The sequence below is a fragment of the Ambystoma mexicanum genome, chromosome 7p (assembly GCF_040938575.1).
Source record: "Ambystoma mexicanum isolate Mex_15411 chromosome 7p, UKY_AmexF1_1, whole genome shotgun sequence".
NCBI lineage: Eukaryota > Metazoa > Chordata > Amphibia > Caudata > Ambystomatidae > Ambystoma > Ambystoma mexicanum.
The window spans coordinates 560,730,492-560,747,450 of NC_090939.1; positions in this window are offsets into that span (position 1 = coordinate 560,730,492).

A 16,959-nucleotide genomic window follows, 5' to 3' on the forward strand; every position below is an offset into this window, starting at 1 on the left:
CACAGGTCATCCAACGGCATGCGCCCTGGCCACAGCGAAATCGCACATAGCGCGGCGCACATAACAAAAGTAGGTGGAACACGGGGCGTAACACTCGGAATGGGGAACAACGCGTGAAAATATGGGCGTCACGGGGGAAGTACAGGAGGCAAGTGCGCGGAACACCCACACGCTCGCCTGCAACTCGTATTCATGGAATCGAACAGGGCAAACCAGTGCACGGACAAAGACGCGCACAGGGCCAAACAAGTCCGCCACAAGAAAGCAGGCGGTAGCGTCCCTGCGCCTGAAATAAATGTTCGCCAAAATGTGCACTAACAAAAAGCACCTATATACAGCTATGATGAATGATCCATACTATGGCCCTCTAGGACAAATGAGGTGCAAAGGGGTACGCGACAAACACGGACACCCGCTGTGTGAAAAATAGCGTGTGTGTGTATTTCGGGATGTGCGAGAAGTTCCACACGCGATTGTCCTTGGTACGTGTATTCTGGGGTGCCCGTGAAGTTTCACACGCGATTTCAGCAGGGTACGTGTATTCCAAGGTGCGCGGGAAGTTACACATGCAAATTTGCAGGGTACGTGTATTTCGGGGTGTGCGTGAAGTTCCACACGCGATTTCAGCAGGGTACGTGCACTTCTGGTGTGCAGGAAGTTCCACACACGAATCCAGCAGCCTACGTGTATTTCGGGGGTGCCGGGGAGTACTACACGTGAATTGGCTGTGTGGGTCCTCCCAGGTGTTCCCTCTACACCCTCCACGGCCCCTGCAGGCAGCCCACACCACAGGGGACTACCCTGCACCCCTGCACATGTCCCGCAGGCAGCCCATCCACCATGGCCATGCCCCCCAGCCAACCCACATGTCACCTTGCACTACTGCCCACCAACGCATGTCTCCCAGCACCCCCACCCCCCAACAGTCAGGGGCACCCTCCACCAGGCCCCCACTCATGTCCAACTCATGTCTCCCTGCACCCCCACCTCCCAGCAGTCAGGGGCACCCTCCACCAGGCCCCCACTCATGTCCAACTCATGTCTCCCTGTACCCCCACCCCCAGCAGTCAGGGGCACCCTCCACCAGGCCCCCACTCATGTCTCCCTGCACCCCCACCCTCCAGCAGTCAGGGTCACCCTCCACCAGGCCCCCACTCATGTCTCCCAGCACCCCCACCCCCCAGCATCCAGGGGCACCCTCCACCAGGCCCCCACTCATGTCCACCTCATACCCCCCTGCACACCCACACCCCAGCATACAGGGGCACCCTCCACCAGGTCCCCACTCATGTCCCCCTGTACCCCTACCCCCCAGCATCCAAGGGCACCCTCCACCAGGCCCCCACTCATGTCCCCCTGCACCCCCACCCCCCAGCATCCAGGGGCACCCTCCACCAGGCCCCCACTCATGTCCAACTCATGTCTCCCTGCACCCCCAACCCCCAGCAGTCAGGGCCAACCTCCACCAGGCCCCCACTCATGTCTAACTCATGTCTCCATGCACCCCCACCCCCCAGCAGTCAGGGGCACCCTCCACCAGGCCCCCACTCATGTCTCCCAGCACCCCCACCCCCCAGCAGTGCGATTGGCCTGGGTATGTGATTTTCAGGGGTGCGCGGGTAGTTTTACACGCAATTACAGCAGGGTACGTGTATTACGGGTTCGCGTGAACTTCCACATGTGATATCAGCAGGGTTCGTGTATTACGGGGTTTGCGTGAACTTCCACACGCGATATCAGCAGGGTCTGTGTATTACGGGGTTCGCATGAACTTCCACACGCGACTGGGCCTGGGAGAGTGGGGTACGTGTATTCCTGGGGTGAGCGGGAAGATGTACACGTGACTGGGCCTGGGAGAGCGTGTTACGTGCATTCCTGGGGAGGGCAGGAAGATTTACACGGTCGCCTACAACGCACCAAAGAAGATGGTCCAATCCGGAAACACGTACGCCAGCATGAAGCAGGCGCACGTCGACTCGCAGGAAGCAGGCGTACGTCGACCCGCGCAGCATAAAAGTGTGCACAAACAACAAACAAGCTCAGACGGCAGGATGAATATACTGTTCCTAGCAGCACTGGCCGTGGGATACCGCAGGAGGAGGATAGTGAGGGTCCGAATCTTTACACCCAGAACCAGCCTTTTTGGTATGCCTGATGACCAGGTGTATGGGAGGTACAGGTTTCCACCTCACATAATACTCGACTTGGTCAGTGAGTGGGAGGATGACCTCACATCACCCACCCTGTGCTCCCAAGCACTCAGCCCCCTGGAGAAGGTCCTCAATGTACTGCACTTCTTGGCTACCGGATCATTCCAGCGGACAAGTGCCGTAGTGGGGGGATGTCACAGGCCATCAGTCACGGTGCCTACACCAGGTGTTGGCCATCATCACTGCACGCCCATCAGTCCGCAGGCACATATACCTGCCCAGAACACCTGCAGAAATGCAGGCTGTCATCCAGGATTTCTACGGGGTGGCACAATTCCCCAAAGTGCTAGGTGCCATTGATTGCACCCATGTGGCTCTACATCCCCCCAGGGCATCTGAGCACATCTATAGAAACCGCAAGCACTGGCATTCCTTCAACGTCCAGATAGTATGTGATGCCAAGGGAATCATCACCTCAGTATATGCCAACTATCCAGGGTCCACCCACGACAGCTTCATTTACAGGATGTCAACCCTAAACCGGGACATGGAAGCTGGGCGGCATGGCGATGCATGGCTGCTTGGTGAGTATAAATGCCACAGCACACGCATGCATGTCAGATACAGAGTAATGTCACTACCCCACTAATGATACCCATCACCACCTCCCCAGGGGACAGTGCCTACCCTCTGAGCACCCACATGATGACGCCAATTTGGAACCCCATCACGCCTCCCGAGGTAAGATACAACACAGCCCATATTGCAACCCAGGGCATAGTGGAGCGCACATTCGGAGTGCTCAAGTCACGCTTTCGCTCCCTTGACCATTCTGGCGGGCAGCTGTTATACGCTCCCCCAGTAGTGTGCAGGATCATAGTGGCAGCATGTGTCCTGCACAATGTTGCAACACGCCGGGGCCTGGCTGTGGACATGGTGGTGCCCCCACATCCCCAACCACATGCACGCCCGCTGCGCATGGGAGGGGAAAGGGCACAGGGTGAGGCAGCCCGTACGCAGCTGGTGGCTAATTACTACACATAGAAATCACACCCCTGTGGAGTGCACAGAGCCCTGGCACATACCATCTGACAATCAATGATAACTCAATCCGACAATTATGATGAATGAAGGGACAGTCAACTGTCAGAACCATAGCAGCCTGAGATTGTTCACCTGGAAGTGTCACAATGTGTGCATCCCTACCTACACAAACACCACCAATGCTGTGTCATCAAAAGACACACTTCTATGCAGCAAAAATGAATACCCACTTGCAAAATACAACATGAGAACAGTGCCATGTCACCCAACCCCTCCCCGGCACCGCCACGCAACACACCATGGCATGTCATGCTATGTGAGAGCAAACAAAGTAATCCCCACAACATGACACAAGTGTCACAAAGTACAGTGTCCCTAATGGAAACTGGCCACACATGAAATGCTCACAGTAATGCAGGACCAACAACACACATTACCAAATATTTAGCAATAATACAAATCACCTACACAACCTCAAACCTACCATAAACATGACAGTACGGATTAATAAAATTGGTAGTATCACTATCTGATAATGCCAGCACTTCGACCACTTCAAACAGTACAGTGTTAGCGCCACGCAAAAGTGTAGGTGCACTGCTTACAACATGGACTCCATTTCCAAAGTAGACCGTCTTGTGAAGACATGAGGAATGGACCTGCAAATTAGGAGGATGAGATGGATGCAGAGGCACATATCAATACACCATGCAGTGTACAATACAACCATATGCACTAGGAATGTATACACAGTATTGACTACAGACTGCCCACACATCAAATGGGAGTCCAACTTCACTGTGTAAGTCAATGTCACTTGGGCACACCCTTTGCAAGCCCATGGAAACGGGAAGCAGGAGGGGTGTGTGTCACACAAATCCAAGCATCTAACCAAAATTCAGGACAAGCCTGCATGTGCCCAGCCACAAAACAGCGTATGCCCACGGGAGCCACACAAGGCAACACACTGTAAAAAAAATCAAAAATCAAAAATCAAAAATGGCCATGTATGGGCCAGGGGGGGTGGGAGAGGCCACCCAGGAGGTCTGAAGACAGGGTGCACACCAAAACCCACTTGTGTGGATTCTGGGAAAAAATAACACCTCCATGGGCTCATGGCCTGCACGGCTACCCTATTGTGAGAGAATCGCTGCTGTCGCTCTCCTCACCCTCTGCAGCTGCATCAGGAGGTGGTGGTACTATGGGACGCAGCCCACGCAAAGCCCTAGTCTGGTCCTCCATGGCAGCAAGCATGCAGGTGTGGAAGGTCTGGTTCTGGAGGATAATCGTGCGGAGGTCCCCATGCAACAACTCACGGGATGCCCGGACCTCCTCCCGAGTTGCCTGCATCTCAGCTGAGAGCGTACGTGTGAGCCGCTCCAGCTGCTGTTCTGTCCTCATGTCAGTTGAAGCCTCAAGCTCAACAAGAGTCACCCTGAGCTGACAGAGTTCCACCCTCAGGGCTTCCCTGTGGCCCTGGGACTCAATAGAAATGGCAGAGTCTCCAGTGCCGCCCGTCTATCCCTGTTGGACACCAACATGTCCTCCCTGTGTGACTGGCAAATGGAGTCTGTTGCCTGCTGTAGTTGTTCCATCAGCCTTTCTTGGGGGACAATGGAAGTGGCCACCCTATCCATGGGCTGAGCCATCATCTCAGATGATGCTGCATGTTGGCTTGCCATACCGAATATGGATTGCTCCCATGCGGAATTGCCAGGTGGCGTACGGCCACCGCGTCGGCAGGCACCACACCTGTCTGGGGCAAGGCGAACTGTGCCTTGCTGTGCCGGCACTGCCTGAGGCTGCAGGACTGCATTCCCCCTCTGATCTGCTGGCCAAGGAACAGGATCAGATGTTGCGGAGTATGACCCTGCATCCGTAACCACCAAAGGCGGACCTACCAACACTGACATCCCCATTGAGGGTTCTACCCCTGGTGCAGGTGGGTTGGACAGTACAGAATCCCTCCCAGAAACACTTACCTGCGACGGCACATAGGTCTCATCATCCGAATCGACACCTGAATAGAGCTCGGGGGAGGTGCACCCAGAGACACCCCTTGAGAGAATAGTCTGCAGCAAGTGTGGGTTCTCACCCACCACCACACCACGTCCCTCACTGGTGCCCGGTCGGGCCTGAGACCGCTCCTGGGTCTGCACCATCTCCACAACTCCAGCAGTATCAAGTGCATCATCCCCTGCAAAGACATGAAAGAAAAGAAATGGGAACAGGCATTAGCACCATGGCACACAATTAGGGTTGAGAAGCAACAGAACCAATACTTCATTGACACATGTCCCACATGACTATAACCCTCCCATGCATGCACCATCACTGCGTATGAAGGGGAGGCAAATGGCACACATTGATGACACCAAGATGGAAGACCAACACATTTGCTGCATGCTGGATAGCAGTGCCATCACAAATTAGCCTGTGATTGGCATGCCCAATACACATACATGACACATGCCATCACACAGATGGCATGTACCATAGCCATGTCACACATGTGACAATAGGAATGAGAAATGCCTAGTGAAAGTGGTGGAATGCAAACAATCAGCCTGAATGAACACAGAATAATACACAACAATGTTGTGGCAAGATGACACTTCAAGGGCATCTGGCGTGAGGTTGGGCTAAATGTCTACTGTTGATTGAAGTTGGGCTTCCTTGGTGGGCCAGACTGTGTAGCCGTGTCTGGGGCATCGGCCTGTACTGGACGAGCACTCTTCCTCTTCCGCTTGGAAGGTGGTGGGGATCCTGAGTGTCCTACGCCGCTCTGGACACTAGGGGCAGGAGCCCCGGTGGACTGTGGACTAGGAGTGTGGGAATGAACACTCACCATGGGACTTGGTGCAGGCATTAGCTGAAGTGTGATGTAGTCAGGGGCAATGTCAGCAGGATGGACTGGGACCGACACTGTCCTGGCTGGGAGACTCAGAGCTGGGGTGGATGGAGCCGCAGCTGCCCCTGCAGCCTCCCCACCCTGCCTACTCGGGGCAGCAGATGACATAGCTGCCCCTGATCCACGTGGCCTGGTGACACCAACGTGCACCGCCACACGTGGCCTAGATCTGCTGACCTGGAAGTCAGCCATGGAGTCACCCTGTGCCAGGTCTGGTGCCACAATGGGCTGGTCCAACAAGGGCTGAGCAGGGATGGTGTCAGCCACGTTACCCTCAACCACGGGGGGGGCATGGGTGTCCCTGACTGGTCACCCACACATGGGGGGCTAGGGGCACCCTGCAAGTCCTGGCCACGTCCGCTTCCGTATCCACCACGCCCACCTCGTGAGGCTCGGCCACCTTTGCCACCCTTACCGCGTGCTCGCCTCCCAACCATGGCACTGATGTTGTTGTGCGTATGGGAGTTGCAGTAAACTATTGTCCTGGGCAATTGGGGGTCAAAGGGGTAGGGTACTAGATTGAATTCATACCCTAGTGCTCTAGCAAGGCTGTATGTGACCCCTGGGGGAAGATGACGGGTCACGCAAAGCACCGGCAACCCAAAGAAGGGAGATAATGTGCATGCAACCCCTCCTAGACCACGTGCGTGGAAAAATAAACCTGCACTACGCTGTGGCACCCAGAAACACAAAAATGAACGTATGCGTGTCACACGCAGCCTAGAGTGACCTCTGAAGGGGTACGCGAAACAAGGGGCAAGCACAGATGTTAAATACATGCGAGACTCACCATCTGCCTGGAAAAATAGCCTGAAAAAGACGCGCATGTTCGCGTTGGCAACACCCCCGCCAAAAGAAGAATTGTACGCTGTCTGAGGAGAGAGGACAACAGTAGAAGTGAACGCTGTTTGAGGAAACAGGCCCAGGAAAAAGACAAAAAGAGAAAAAGCTCTCAGAGGTAACAGGGAGTATGAACTTGGAACGCCTTGAAGTAAATCGCGTGTGAACCGACAAGAAGTACAGATTTCACCCACTCGCTCTCCACGAAAAGCACGTACAAGGAAATGGCGTTCTACACATACCTTTTAAACATGCCCACACGTCCAGCGTCACTTCCGCATGTACGCGCTAAGGCCCTATCCTCCAATTACACGAGCTGACACTCTGACGTGCAGTCATTGGACGTGTAACATGTACCCGTGTACAGGGAAACACCCGTGCACGCACGTCACAAACGCGCATACGCGCTGAGGCCCTTTCCACCAATTACACGCTATGACACTCTGACGTGCTTATTTTTTCTACGTGCCATGGAAAACGCACGTGCGCGTAACGTCATAGATGCGCCTACACGCTGGGGGCCTTTGGGCCAATTAATTTGCGTACGTGTGCTGACGCACTTACGCGCTAAGGCCCTTTCCTCGAATTACACGCAGACGTGCTGGATTTTCACGTGCCAAATCACTCCGTATCAAGCTGGCCACGCGTAAGTACACGGAAGACCACGCTCATGCCCAGAAGGCTGATTTACTGCCCCCCAGAGCCCCGAGCACGCTCCCACCTGCCATCTGCTGCTGCCTGACTGCCTGCTGCCCACGTGCCCTGCTATTTGCTGCCTGCACATCAGCCAGGGGTGCTGTTGCTATAACCACCCCTGCAGGAACCGAAAACTCCCGACTGGGATTCCATCGTTCCACAGACCAGCCCCAGGACCCAGTTGCCCACCCACTCCTGCCTCTGGGGTTGTCATGTCGGGCACTGCAACATCTGGCACCACTGGCAACCCCCGGCCAGAGAGGCAGAGGGGCACCAGCTTCACTGCCACAGAAGTTGGTGTCCTGGTGGAGGAAGTCCTGGGGCAGTATGATGCCCTCTTCGGAAGTTTGCGTGCCGACAAGGAAGGACGGACTTGGATCTGGACGGACATCGTGACTGCCATCAACGCGGAGGGGGTGGCAGTCCGACTATTCCATCATGTCAGGAAGCGCTGGGAGGACTTCAGGTCCAGGAACCTCAACAAGGCCCGGCGCCTCTTGAAGGCAGCAGATGCCAAGGGGCGCCGGGGCCACTTGTCGGAAGATCAGATGAGGGTCCTGGAACGCATATCCCCAGCGCTCCACGTCCAGGTCCTTGAGAGGCAGACCCGTCTGGAGTCGAGCGGTAAGTGTACATGCATCCTGATTGTAAGCTGTGCGTGTGGTGGTCTGCCAGTAGTGTGCAGGTTGCACATGTGTTTTTATGGGGCCAAGTATGGGGGGGGTGTACAGGGCCGTGAGGCTAACACATGCGAGGGCTCTCATGTGTGAGACATGGATGCTGCTTGTGTGTGTAGGCTTGCATGCCAAATGCAGATATGTGGGCACACATGTTTGAATGAATGTGTATGTAAGTAGGCATGTTCGTGATGTCACACATGGATGTTGGTTTCATCTGCATGTATCTGCACTGTATACATGTGCATGTGTGTGTATTTGACAAGGGGGCAACAGTGATGCAACATGGATGCAAGAAGAGGGCGGAGAAGGTCCTGTGGAGCACAGCGGCAGGGATCGCACCGCCAGCCGGAGACGCAAGGCCCGGCTCCCCTCCCAGGTGGTCATCTCGTCGGGGAGTGAGGAGTCCGGGGCCGCGTCCCAGGCCGCAGCTGCCGGGGGGAGGTCCAAGAGGCGGAGGTCGGAGTTGGACTCCTCAGCAGCAGAAGGGGCAGATGGGACCCCACAGGGTCCAACGGGGGAAGATGGCACGGAGTCATCCAGGTTGGTGGGGGGTTTGGTGGAGGAGGAGGCCGTGCAAGCGACAGAGACGGGGTCTGGAGGTGGGGATTCCACTGGTGCTAGTGGTGCAGTGCAGGACCAGGGACAGGAGGCAGCACAGGCTGCCGCGGAGGTGCCTGTGTGCAATCCTGTCCCTGATCCTGTCACTGCATCATCTTGCACCAGCAGGGATGCCTACGTCCAGACCCGTTTTCAGGCAGGGGATGAGCTTACAACAACTGGCCTTCCTCTGCCTGCGGACGTGGCTATCCAGGTACGGGTTGAGCCTGTCCTGACTGGTGTGGCTTAGCGTCAACGGGCCATGCGAGGTGACCTGCAGTCTTTTCATGAGGAGACTGCACGTCATCTCGAATGGCTCGTTGACCGCATCGGCCTTCTGGGACAGGTCACCCAGGCTGGATTCCGCCGTTTGCTGGAGCTTGTTCCGACTCCCTCCTCAACTGAACACCCTATGCGCCAGTCGTCCTCCGTGCCATCTTTCCACCCATTTGTCACCTGGGTGCCCTGTGGAGCTGCCTCTGACGGTGCGGCCAGGCTGGTGGAGGACACATCCCTGCCAGAGTCGGGAGTCACACATCAACGACTGCACCCCGGCCGGTGGAGGATGTGCAGGCAGCAGGAGCCAGGGCACGGGCACAGGCACAGCAGCAGCAGCAACGAGGTGGCAGCCATGATGGCTTGGGGCCTTCGACATCCGAGGGGCAGGCATCGGCCGGAGGGCAGGAGGACCCTTGATGGGAAGTGTCTTCCGTGTGGCAGCGGTTTGGCCATGCCATGAATGCGGAGCGGCAGCGGGCGGAAGAGGCACTGCTCACGATGGTCAGGGCGGAGAACTCCATGCGGAGGGCCCTCAGGCGGGCCGAGTGCCTCGAGGCAATCCGCAGGGAGTTGGAGGAGAACATGTCGTCATCCCTGCGGACCCTCGGAGCCATGGAAGAGGACCGCCTACGGGACATTGAGCAGGAGTTCGATGATGCCCTGGCCCGGAACATCCAGAAGTGAGCCGTCGGACTAGCCCGCTGCCTTTGTAAATAGTTCTTTAGTGTTAAGTTTCCTTTCGGTTTTGTTTTGTTTTGGGGCACTTGGACGATGCCCCAACTTCTCATATATAGTTCTTCATTAGGTAGGATTTTATTTTATAGGTTTCATTTAAAGGATTGGGCACATGGACCCTGGATGTTCACTTTGTACATAGTTTGACAATGGATTTGGATTGTTGATATTTTTTTTCCCATGGATCAATGGTTTTTTATTATTTTTGCACCTTGGATTTATTTTCTCAGACTGACACTTTGGAGACTTGCTTTTGGATTGCTTTTCATTTGGATTTCATGCGTCTTTTTCATTTATTGGACATGCCGGATTTCATTTATTATTTCCATTTTTTTCTGTTCCATTTCATTGCCTTGCTTTTCTGTTTAATACATTACCATTTGGTACTTCAATGTGTGGTATTCTCTCTTTGGTTTCATGCATGTCGCAATGTGTGTTTCATCATTCACATGCTGTCATTGTGTGGGTTTGACGGATATATGTTGATGTGCAGACTAGCCATTTGGGATGCATCATGTGCTGGTGATATCTTTGTGGGGTGGATGTCATACCTGATGGTGTGTACGGACTGGGGTGGCGTAGGCAGTGTATTGAGGGGGCATGGGGGCCATGATTATGGATCGTCATGAGGTGTTGGGGGGACATGTATGCGGGCCTGCTGGCAGGTGCCCTGCACTGCTGGGGGGTGGTGGTGCAGGGGGACATGTGTGGGGCCTGGTGGAGGGTGTCCTGCACTGCTGGGGGGGTGGGGGTGCAGGGGGACATGAGTGGGGGCCTGTTGGAGGGTGCCCTGCACTGCTGGGGGGTGGGGGTGCAGGGAGACATGTGTGGGGGCCTGGTGGAGGGTGCCCCTGACTGCTGGGGCGTGGGGATGCAGGGGGACATGAGTTGGACATGAGTGGGGGCCTGGTGGAGGGTGCCCCTGACTGCTGGGGGGTGGGGATGCAGGGGGACATGAGTTGGACATGAGTGGGGGCCTGGTGGTGGGTGCCCCTAGATGCTGGGGGGTGGGGGTGCAGGGGGACATGAGTGGGGGCCTGGTGGAGGGTGCCCTGCACTGCTGGGGGGTGGGGGTGCAAGGAGACATGAGTGGGGGCCTGGTGGAGGGTGCCCCTGCACTGCTGGGTGGTGGGGGTGCTGGGAGACATGTGTGGGGGCCTGGTGGAGGGTGCCCCTGACTGCTGGAGGGTGGGGATGCAGGGCGACATGAGTTGGACATGAGTGGGGGCCTGGTGGAGGGTGCCCCTGACTGCTGCGGCGTGGGGGTGCTGGGAGACATGTGTGGTGGCCTGGTGGAGGGTGCCCCTGACTGCTGGGGGGTGGGGATGCAGGGGGACATGAGTTGGACATGAGTGGGTGCCTGGTGGAGGGTGCCCCTGACTGCTGGGGGGTGGGGGTGCTGGGAGACATGTGTGGGGGCCTGGTGGAGGGTGCCCATGACTGCTGGGGGGTGGGGATGCAGGGGGACATGAGTTGGACATGAGTGGGGGCCTGGTGGAGGGTGCCCCTGCACTGCTGGGGCGTGGGGGTGCTGGGAGACATGTGTGGTGGCCTGGTGGAGGGTGCCCCTGACTGCTGGGGGGTGTGGATGCAGGGGGACATAAGTTGGACATGAGTGGGTGCCTGGTGGAGGGTGCCCCTGACTGCTGGGGGGTGGGGTGCTGGGAGACATGTGTGGGGGCCTGGTGGAGGGTGCCCATGACTGCTGGGGGGTGGGGATGCAGGGGGACATGAGTTGGACATGAGTGGGGGCCTTGTGGAGGGTGCCCCTGGATGCTGGGGGGTGGTGGTGCAGGGGGACATGAGTGGGGGCCTGCTGGCAGGTGGCCTGCACTGCTGGGGGGTGGGGGTGTAGGGGGACATGAGTGGGGGCCTGGTGGAGGGTGCCCCTGGATGCTGGGGGGTGGGGATTCAGGGGGACATGAGTTGGACATGAGTGGGGGCCTGGTGGAGGGTGCCCCTGGATGCTGGGGGGTGGGGGTGCAGGAGGACATGAGTTGGACATGAGTGGGGGCCTGCTGGCAGGTGCCCCACAGTCCTGGGGGGTGGGGGTGCTGGGAGACATGCGTTGTTGATCAGTAGTGCAAGGTGACATGTGGCTTGGCTGGGGGGCATGCCCATGGTGGATGGGCTGCCTGCGGGACATGAGCAGGGGTGCAGGGTAGTCCCCTGTGGGGTGGGCTGCCTGAAGGGGCCATGGAGGGTGTAGAGGGAACAACTGGGAAGACCCACACGACCAATTCACGTGTAGTACTCCCCGGAACCCCTGAAATACACGTACCCTGCTGAAATTGTGTGTGAGACTTCCCGCACACCCCGAAATACACGTACCGAGGGCAATCACGTGTGGAACTTCCCGCACACCCCTGAAATACACGTACCCAGGACAATCGCGTGTGGAACTTCCCGCGCACCCCGAAATACATGTACCCTGCAGGATTCGCGTGTGAAACTTCATGCGCACCCCGAAATACACGTACCCAGGCCAATCGCGTGTGGAACTTTCCGCACACCCCTGAAATACACGTACCCTGCTGAATTCGCGTATGGAAATTCCCGCGCACCTTGAGATACACGTGCCCTGCTGGAATCGCATGTGAAAATTCACACGCAATCCGAAATACACGTACCCAGGCCAATCGCGTGTGTATCTTCACGCGCACCCCGAAATACACGTGCACTGATGGAATTGCGTGTGAAACTTCACGCGCACTCCTGAAATACACGTACCCTGTTGGGATTGCGTGTGTAACTTCCTGCGAACCCCTGAAATACACGTTCCCCACTTGGCGTTTGCTGTTTGGCAGCCCTGTAAACTGCTCCAGGGTTAGCGCAGACATTTGCGATGAATTGGGGATTTTGATGGATTTTCCTTGCGGCAGGGCGTTCTTGGGGGCGTAACTGGCACTGCTGCAGGGTCACTGCGCCACTCTGTGCCACGGCTGGTTTTGGAGGCTAAAATCCATGAATACGCTGTGCGATGAAATGGATTTTATCGCACGCGGCTGGCGCAGTGTATCGCACGGGGACACTGTGTGCCAGCCGCGTGTGCCACTTTTGTGTGAAATTCTATGAATTACCATCTAAATGGTTTGAATTAGCTTTGTACCTTTTAGCTGAAAACAAATGTGAAATAACTGAACGCCTAATATGTTGCAGTTACTGTACTGCAAAATTAGACAACCACACTCCTTCACGTGCTATTACAAATAATTTGGAATTGTTTCCATTACCAAAAATCCTGCAACAGCTCAATTTGTATGAGAGCATAATAATTCAAACCGTTCACCCATTTCAAGCAATTATACGCCTTCATCCAAAAACAGCAAAATTACCTTCCTCCGAATTGGTGAAAGGCATTTGTGGCAAAGTAGTTTATTTGCCATTAGATCTAATGGAAAATGTACACACTCTAGGAGTGGAATGTTCAATAGAGCATTCTTTAATAGTCTTGGTAAATGGAGTACCAACAAAGTACAAAAAAAATTGGCAATTAGGGGACTTACACAAACTTAGACAAGCATTGCAATATCTAAAAGACAATAATGAGTAATACAAGGAAATAAATATTGATGAAAGCTTAAGGGAAACAACTGAAATAATTCAAGAGCCATCAGAAACTGGAAAATTCAAACTTCTGGATCCAGCTACAGTATCCACTCTTTTGGACCATTACACAATTCATCCATTGCATTCCAATGAAAGCATAGATGATGCACTAGAAACTTACCAAATGCAACAAACCAAAGGGTCACCAATGAGTATTTGGGAAAAAAGTATAGAAGCATGTGCTTTTCCACTGCTATTTCCTACTGGCAAAGGTGGAAGATACAATGATAGACCCACTCAGATTGGGGCATCAGAATACCGCTCATTACGAATGTATTCTCAAGATCCCAGATTTAGACAAAATGTGGAATACATATTCCACCCACTCTATGAAAATGAATTAGCAACACTATGTTATGGAGTTGCACACATTCTTAAATCTGGAACCCACTTTCAAAATATGTCAGCTCTGCAGTTAATTCAAAAAGTACAGGAAAAAGATGAGGTTTTACAATCAAGTATACCAAATTTCTTTGCAAATATGCGTGGTACAAAGGAATACTGGTTCAGACGGCATGGAGACGTGCCTTGCATGATCAGAAACCTTGGACCACCAACTTGGTTTGTTACGCTAAGTTGTGCAGAATATGCATGGGAAGATTTACATGAGTTCCTACGCATAGCAAACAGCAACAAAAACAACATAGATATATTAACACCTGGAGAACTTTGCTCTCTAGATCCAGTTAATGTCTCAAGATATTTCCATCATTGTTTCATTGCAATGCTACACTTTATTTGCAATAAAACTGTTCCTCCCCTTGGAGAAGTGCAGCACTTTTTTGGAGAAAAGAATATCAAGCGAGAGGAATGCCACATATTCACATGCTGTTATAGATGAAAGGTGCACCGAAATTTGGGCACGACAGTGATAGCTCTGTTTTGCAGTTTATCCAAAAATATGTCACATGTGAAATCCCTTCACAACAGACACATAGTGAGCTGCATGTGCAGATTTTACAATTTCAAAGACACAAATGTGGCAAACATTGTTTCCGCAAATACAAAAACAAAGGTAAATACTACACCAAATGCCACTTTGCTTTCCCTAGACCAGTTACAGAAACAGGTGAAGTAAACAACTTCATGTCTTCAGTTCGACATAGTGTTAAAGGTAAATCACCTACAAACACGTATTACAAAAAAGGAAGGGAAGAGTCAAAATATATCAATGATTACAATGCAATCATTGCATACAATTCCACTGCTGTTGCGCGATATGTTACAGCCTACTTAACAAAAGCAGAAAAAACAGAGCTTCAAGACCTCTGGGATGACCTAGCATCAGACAAAACATTATCACAGAAATTGTACAGCCTAGGCATAAAAATGCTCTCTCATAGAGAATGTGGGGGCCTATGAAGCAGCAGATTGTTTAACCAGCACTGCTTTGTATGGAAAATCAGACAACATAGTATGGCTCAGTCTTGGTCCTGCAAAATCTAGAAAAAGAGTGCTAAAATCCTATGAGGACCTAGAAACAATTGCCAGAAATTATCTCAACAGCCAAGACATTCTTAAAAACAATTTACTGGACACATACTATCGGAACACATGCACTCTGCAAAGCATGTGCCTATACCACATAGCTCAAAACTTTGCATACAAAAATAATGTAAAACTCAATGAAAGCAAGCGCAGATATAGAGTGACCGATTGTGAAGGGAGCTTCGTGAAACTTAACAAACAAAGCTTAATTAATCATGTGAAATTGTCATTAAAAACTCCTCAAGAGAAAGAACTATATTACATGTCTCTGTTACAACTTGTCAAACCATGGAGAAAAGAGGAAAACATACTAGATAATTATGAGTGCTATGAAGATGCTTTCAAAGCAAATGAAAGCACTACCACCGATGTGAACTTTACACAGTATAAAACAATGTTACACAATGAGCAGAACAGGAAGAAGAACTTCAGGCCCAACTAGATAAAGACTATTCCGACAGTAGTCAACCTTCTGTAACAGGAAGTCAAGAACCATTAGGACAACCACTAATAGCAAATAAGGCTGAAGTAGCTATGGCAGAAGTAGAAAACACCATGTATCAGTATCAAGAAGATACAGAAGACTTAACTGTACAACAAGCAAAACTTAACAACGATCAGCGCACCATTTTTGAAGAGGTAACAAAACAAATTGTACATGGTGTACAACACGAAAATAAATAATGTACCTGCCAAAATTACAAACCTATACTGCTGTATGTCAGTGGTGAAGCTGGATCAGGGAAAACATTCTTAATAAAAATCATCAGCAAGTTCCTTCAACAATTGACAAACAACAAACTGTCAGCTGTTGTAAAGGCCCCCACAGGTTTAGCTGCCTACAACATAGGCGGTGTGACTTTACACCGATTACTACTGCTTCCAGTAGAGCATCAAAACAAATCAGACTACTACAAACTGTCTGCAGAAGCTGCAATGGAATTACGTAGAGTATTGAAACAAATGAAAATGCTACTAATAGATGAAGTGAGCATGATCTCCAACCTAATGTTGGCTTTGATTCATCTCAGATTGCAAGAAGTACTTAAAAATAATAACGAAGAACTCTTTGCCGGGAAACACATTATCGTTTTCAGAGATCTTCTACAATTGTGAAAGGTGAACTGATTTTTAAAACCTTAGGCCACAAACTCTGCCGGAAAACTGTTGGTAGCATAGGTAATGTCAACCTTTGGCAACATTTCTGGTACAGAGAATTAACTGAGAACATGCAGCAATCTGCAGATCTCACTTATGCCAACATCTTAAAAAGTATTAGAGTTGGAGTATTATCGCAAGAAGCACAAGTCGTATTAAAAAACTGGCATATACATGCACTTTATGGCGATAATGCATGTGCAACTGATGTTATGGAGCAAACAGCGCACACAAATGTCAATTGTATGGCCTTAATGCCAACTCTTGCAAGCTGTTTCAAATTCAATGAAACAATGTTAAAGAAAGAAATGCAACCAATAATAGAAATTAGTGCCACAGACAAACTAGACGTACATGGTATGACAGTACCCATGTGTGAGCAAGCCACAACAAGACTAAATAGTTTAGAAAATTCAATCTCCAACACAGCTGGGTTGAAAAAAATATTGAAATTATCCTTAAATTGTACAGTAATGCTTAAACGTAACCTTGACATAGAGCAAGGGCTAGTTAAAGGAGCACTGGGCACAGTTGTTGGCTTTTAATCATACCCACGTGATAGCAACATTCAGTTTGAAAATATTCACTTTGATAAAGTTTCAGAAGTGAAAAGGATAGGGCGCTCAATTGCTCGATTCCTTATCTTCAAAGACATGTATGTACATAGAGAGCAATTTTCTCTTACTCTTGCATATGCAGTTACCATTCATAAATCCCAAGGTCTTACCCTAGACAAAGCATTGATAGATATAGGAAACACAGTGTTAAGGAA